The sequence below is a fragment of the Sinocyclocheilus grahami genome, unplaced genomic scaffold, assembly GCF_001515645.1.
Source record: "Sinocyclocheilus grahami isolate Dianchi unplaced genomic scaffold, SAMN03320097.WGS_v1.1 scaffold125.1, whole genome shotgun sequence".
NCBI classification, from domain to species: Eukaryota; Metazoa; Chordata; class Actinopteri; order Cypriniformes; family Cyprinidae; genus Sinocyclocheilus; species Sinocyclocheilus grahami.
In genome coordinates, this window is record NW_015505304.1 from 449,519 (window position 1) to 455,518 (window position 6,000).

At 37.5% G+C, this 6,000-nt stretch overlaps 1 long non-coding RNA gene across 1 annotated transcript in view; it reads right to left on the bottom strand.

The window, feature by feature from the left end:
* Positions 1-5,346, bottom strand: part of LOC107590147 (uncharacterized) — a 63,795-nt gene extending 58,449 nt beyond the window's left edge. Inside the window, exon 1 of the long non-coding RNA XR_001609750.1 lies at positions 4,814-5,346. This is a non-coding gene — a long non-coding RNA (uncharacterized lncRNA). The remainder of the gene's footprint in view (positions 1-4,813) is intronic.
* Positions 5,347-6,000: the final 654 nt, after the last annotated feature.

Genomic DNA, 6,000 nt, shown 5'->3' on the forward strand with positions numbered 1-6,000 from the left:
TACGTCTAACAGCATCTTAGGCTGACAGATCGCCGAGACGGCACTTCCGTGCTGCAGTCTGGTCTCTCTCAAAGTTGAAACCATTAATGCCAGACCTTTTCAATATCAAGTAATCAGATCAATATTGTAATGTGGAAAACATTCATCACTCTGGTCTCTTTTTGGGTTTTAATTTACAGATGCAGAAGTTGGTTGAAATTGCTTTAGTGTAAATTTTTCGTGCCGTTAGCTCCTTTTTTCCCCTTTCAAGGCTCAGAGTTTGAGGAGAAAATGACACCACTCTCCAACTAGCAATAAAAGCAGCCCTCACTGTCTAAAAACGTGCATAATTTATTATTCACATCCACTAAAAAATGCTCAGCCTCAGCCTCGTTCCACCAAAAAACTTCTTCAATTAAAACCACATGTGTGGTGGTTGCCGCTGGTCAGTGCCGGAGCTGGTGCGTTCAAAGACGCAAACGAGCGTAAAAATTCTAGCCTGACCTTTCATGCAAGGTCAGCTGAAATATGAAAGGGAGAACGTAGACATGACATATTTCACACAAACATGTTTCGGAGAGCAGAGGTGGCCAAAAGTACGGTTGACAAAAAAAGTATTCCTAATCAGTTAGAGATGGATATGTATTGCTCTTCAAAATGCTTTGGTTAAAAACGCACTTGTGTGAAAACTAACATTATTTTTGGAACAGTAAAAGAGTTTAATGGTGGAAATGCCATGTGAGGGTCTAAGGGACAGTGCTTCACGAGAACCAGAGTGCTTTGTGTTAAAACCACCCATGATATTGAAAAACTTAAATTTACCTCTAAATCACTTGACTGAGGCTCATCTGAATTTGAAAAGAGAGCACACACACACACACACACACACACTAAATGCTTTTTGCACAGCACACACCGACATATATTTGCATTAGCAGAAAACTGGTTGTTCAAATAAAGTTTCAATCACCAAATGTTCCTAAAATACGCATTAAAAAGCAACATGCCTAAATGTACACATGGCATCATGTTAGTCTCAACATTAACGTCCAAAACAAACACATTCCAGACCTTCTCTACCCAGAAAAATACCCACAGTGGGCTGGATACCAGCCTGCCATGCAATCCACACATTTATCAAAATAACATTTAAAAAGACCTCCGAAAGTTAGGTTAGTAGTCTGTATAAACATGAAGAACAGCATAAAACAATCACTTATCACAGAACAAGTGATATATCAATTATAACCAGAACTCTAAAGTAGTCTGGTGTCCGCCGTTAGAGTGCTAAAACTATCATCTGAGGTGTAGCTGTTGCCGCTTGCAGCTGCTTGACGGCCATGCAAGTAACTAAATTACCCACTTTACTGCCATTTTCATGCCCCCTCTGAACGAAATGCTGTATTCTTGATCAACTTCATGAATTATCACTTTTACTCTAAGCACATAACATCATTCAATCACTCCACTCATCTATGGCATAAGTATTCATCACTTTATGCTTATGTTCATCTACATTTACACGTCACATTTCAATTAGCAGGGAATCTGTTTATCATAAGAGGCAATATATCAAAGAACGGACATTGTAAAAACAAACAAGTACAGCTCTGAGTCAAAAAAAACGGTGTTTTAGTTCAACAAAAAAATTATTTGTCTTTACACACATATATAAAAAACTAAATATTATTTTATGAACGCACACTTTCATAAAATAAACATGTTTCGGAGAGCAGAGGTGGCCAAAAGTACGGTTGACAAAAAAAGTATTCCTAATCAGTTAGAGATGGATATGTATTGCTCTTCAAAATGCTTTGGTTAAAAACGCACTTGTGTGAAAACTAACATTATTTTTGGAACAGTAAAAGAGTTTAATGGTGGAAATGCCATGTGAGGGTCTAAGGGACAGTGCTTCACGAGAACCAGAGTGCTTTGTGTTAAAACCACCCATGATATTGAAAAACTTAAATTTACCTCTAAATCACTTGACTGAGGCTCATCTGAATTTGAAAAGAGAGCACACACACACACACACACACACTAAATGCTTTTTGCACAGAACACCGACATATATTTGCATTAGCAGAAAACTGGTTGTTCAAATAAAGTTTCAATCACCAAATGTTCCTAAAATACGCATTAAAAAGCAACATGCCTAAATGTACACATGGCATCATGTTAGTCTCAACATTAACGTCCAAAACAAACACATTCCAGACCTTCTCTACCCAGAAAAATACCCACAGTGGGCTGGATACCAGCCTGCCATGCAATCCACACATTTATCAAAATAACATTTAAAAAGACCTCCGAAAGTTAGGTTAGTAGTCTGTATAAACATGAAGAACAGCATAAAACAATCACTTATCACAGAACAAGTGATATATCAATTATAACCAGAACTCTAAAGTAGTCTGGTGTCCGCCGTTAGAGTGCTAAAACTATCATCTGAGGTGTAGCTGTTGCCGCTTGCAGCTGCTTGACGGCCATGCAAGTAACTAAATTACCCACTTTACTGCCATTTTCATGCCCCCTCTGAACGAAATGCTGTATTCTTGATCAACTTCATGAATTATCACTTTTACTCTAAGCACATAACATCATTCAATCACTCCACTCATCTATGGCATAAGTATTCATCACTTTATGCTTATGTTCATCTACATTTACACGTCACATTTCAATTAGCAGGGAATCTGTTTATCATAAGAGGCAATATATCAAAGAACGGACATTGTAAAAACAAACAAGTACAGCTCTGAGTCAAAAAAAACGGTGTTTTAGTTCAACAAAAAAATTATTTGTCTTTACACACATATATAAAAAACTAAATATTATTTTATGAACGCACACTTTCATAAAATAAATTCCAACGCCCTTTTATGCAAGTTTAAATGCTGCTAGTAAAAAGATGAAGATTAAATAATTTAAAGATTAAACTAACTGAAAATATCAGAAACATTTGACTTCATCAAAGTAAATCATTTAGCATGTTCATTAAAATGTTCGTCTTGTGATTTAATATAGGGTAGAGATGCATTGTGCAGTAAATGTCGACAGTGAATTAAGCAAAGACTCATCTATACTTTATATTAGATTTCAATTAATTGTGCTCAAAGCTCCATCAATCAGTTCTTAATATCATGAGACTTACACACTGCCAGATTATGAGGAAGATGATGATGCAAATATGTATTTTTCTTTGACTTATGCAAAGATGTATTCTTAAAAACCAAGTACAGAAAGAGAGCGAAATTATAGTGTACTTGGTTCAACTCCTGAGCTGTAGTTCCCTCTGCAGATTCACTTTTAATGCCCCGGACTGACATCTTTACATTTTTGCTGGTTTGCTTTGCGTTAGTTTTGCTGTCGCGAGTGTTTGAGGGCGAAACTAACAGCGCTGATTTGATCACCAAAAGAATAACAATCCATTAACTGTACGATTTAAAAACAAAGGAAAAAGTTCATTTTGTTCATGCATCTGCGTAAAAATGAATCACTAAATAAAGACATTAAGTTTTGCATCACTTAAGTTAGTCAAGAATATGTCTCTTAGGCGAAAACTGACTAGTTAAAATAATAACAGCCTAATAATAAAAAAAAACAATCTCTTTGAAGTGCAAAGGTAATACTTGTTCCTCTCTGTTTGAAATCTTATTTTGCATGTATACGAACCTTACTAATGTCACTGTATCTCGCTGTAATTGATGCATTTGAATTAATGATTATAAATAGGCTAATCATGCTTGCCGAGTTAATCTTATTTTTATATTTCTTTTATTTAATTCGTAATATTTTTCATATGTAATTGTCTCAGTAACACATCGGTACAATCGACACTAAGCAATAGGCTAATCTTAAATACATTCGCTTTATTTCTCTTCACGTTCCGCTATAATAAATTATTATTTCTTAACACACTGCGTCTTATATACATTAAAACTGACCAGTCAGAAGTTATGGGTTATTTGCCTAAAATCAGATTAGTATTTGCTGAAGGCCTGCTGAAAACAATCAGCTTGACGGATAAGAAGAAATAAATGAAGCCAACTTACATAAAACAACCGTAATTTAAATATTTAGTGTATGTGCATGCTTCGGTGTTGTTTATTAACTTAAATTGTTTATAAGGAAAGTTTTGTTGCCAAGGCCAAGCAATATCTGATTTCTACGTTACTGTGGAAGCAGCGTATGGTCTTTGGGAGGGAAAAAATATAGAAATACATAAAGTAAAATAAATAAATGCACACTAACATAGCTTTATTCCAAATTACTTTATCTGATCTGTCTAAAAGTTGTTGTTTTTTTCTTCTTTTTTCCTTTTGACCAGATTTCAAAGCATGTGATATTTTCAAACTCAGTTGCACAAGTTCACTAAACTTGTTTTCGGTCTTTTTCACGATGGGGGTTCATTCTTCTCTAAAACCTTTCAACGTTATTAATTACGTATTTTATCAAAAATGTGCATATATATATAATTCATATTCAGTTAGTCTATTATTCTCTCGTAGGCTACAGAATAATAACACGCTTTCATCTCCGGTTTAAAAGTGTGAAGTAAAAAAAAATTATAAAAAAAAATTAAAAAAAAGTTGCGTCGTCAAATCTATTGTGACACTGAGAGCTTTAGTATCCCATTTGCAAAGGTCTAAGAAAATACACTGACTCTGATATTTCTTTCTGTTGATCTGAATAAGTATGTGTGTGATAACGCGTCCATGCATTCAAATCTGGGATAAACTACATTTTAATATTATACACGCGTAATCTCGCGAGGAGCAAATAGAAAGAAGAAAGAAAAAAGAAAAAGAAGAAGTAAAAAGTGGATCTGAACCTGTTAGGATATTGTGAAGAACTCTACTTTCACTCTACGGCTGGACCATGTGGATGTGTCCCTCCAGCTCTCGTGAATGTCCCAGTGATTCCAGAAACCTTCAGCAGAGCAACGCAAAAGGGAAAGAAAATCCTGTTCTATGAGTGATGTCTTCAGACCATTACTTTCAACGACAACTGTCTTTATTAGTCTTCCTTTCCTTTTTGACTGGCTTCCTCTCTCAGACTGGTCACTCAGTAGGGTGATAAGTGGAAACAATAATCGTGCACTAGCTCAAAGGCTGCATGGTCACAGCGCTCCGCAAAGTTCATGAAGAACAAGCACGCGGCTCTTTACGCCTCCTCGTCGCTTCAGGTCTTCTCTCTTTCTTTCAGTTAGTCACACGGTGAGTTTTCCTAAAGTCCCAATAATGCTTCTCGCTGGAGTTTTTGGCATCTCGTCTGTTCCTCGCTCATTCGCAGAGAAATCAGTGTTGAATTACTCCGCTTGTGTCTTGTGTTGGCGATGTGTTAGGGGACAGTTTGGTCTACCGTAATGCGTGTAGAACGGGGGCGCACACATCTTCTGCGCTGCTGCTACTTCCTGTTCTATGAGTGATGTCTTCAGACCATTACTTTCAACGACAACTGTCTTTATTAGTCTTCCTTTCCTTTTTGACTGGCTTCCTCTCTCAGACTGGTCACTCAGTAGGGTGATAAGTGGAAACAATAATCGTGCACTAGCTCAAAGGCTGCATGGTCACAGCGCTCCGCAAAGTTCATGAAGAACAAGCACGCGGCTCTTTACGCCTCCTCGTCGCTTCAGGTCTTCTCTCTTTCTTTCAGTTAGTCACACGGTGAGTTTTCCTAAAGTCCCAATAATGCTTCTCGCTGGAGTTTTTGGCATCTCGTCTGTTCCTCGCTCATTCGCAGAGAAATCAGTGTTGAATTACTCCGCTTGTGTCTTGTGTTGGCGATGTGTTAGGGGACAGTTTGGTCTACCGTAATGCGTGTAGAACGGGGGCGCACACATCTTCTGCGCTGCTGCTACTTCTTGAAGCACAACACAAAACCTCGCGCGCTGCAGGCGCTGATCTCTTCACCTGCGCGCGCATCACGGGGTTAGTTTGACCACTGTGGTTACCGACGAGCAACAGATGTTAGTTAAATGACAGACTCACCACGGGAACCGTTACCTGCTCCTCATCT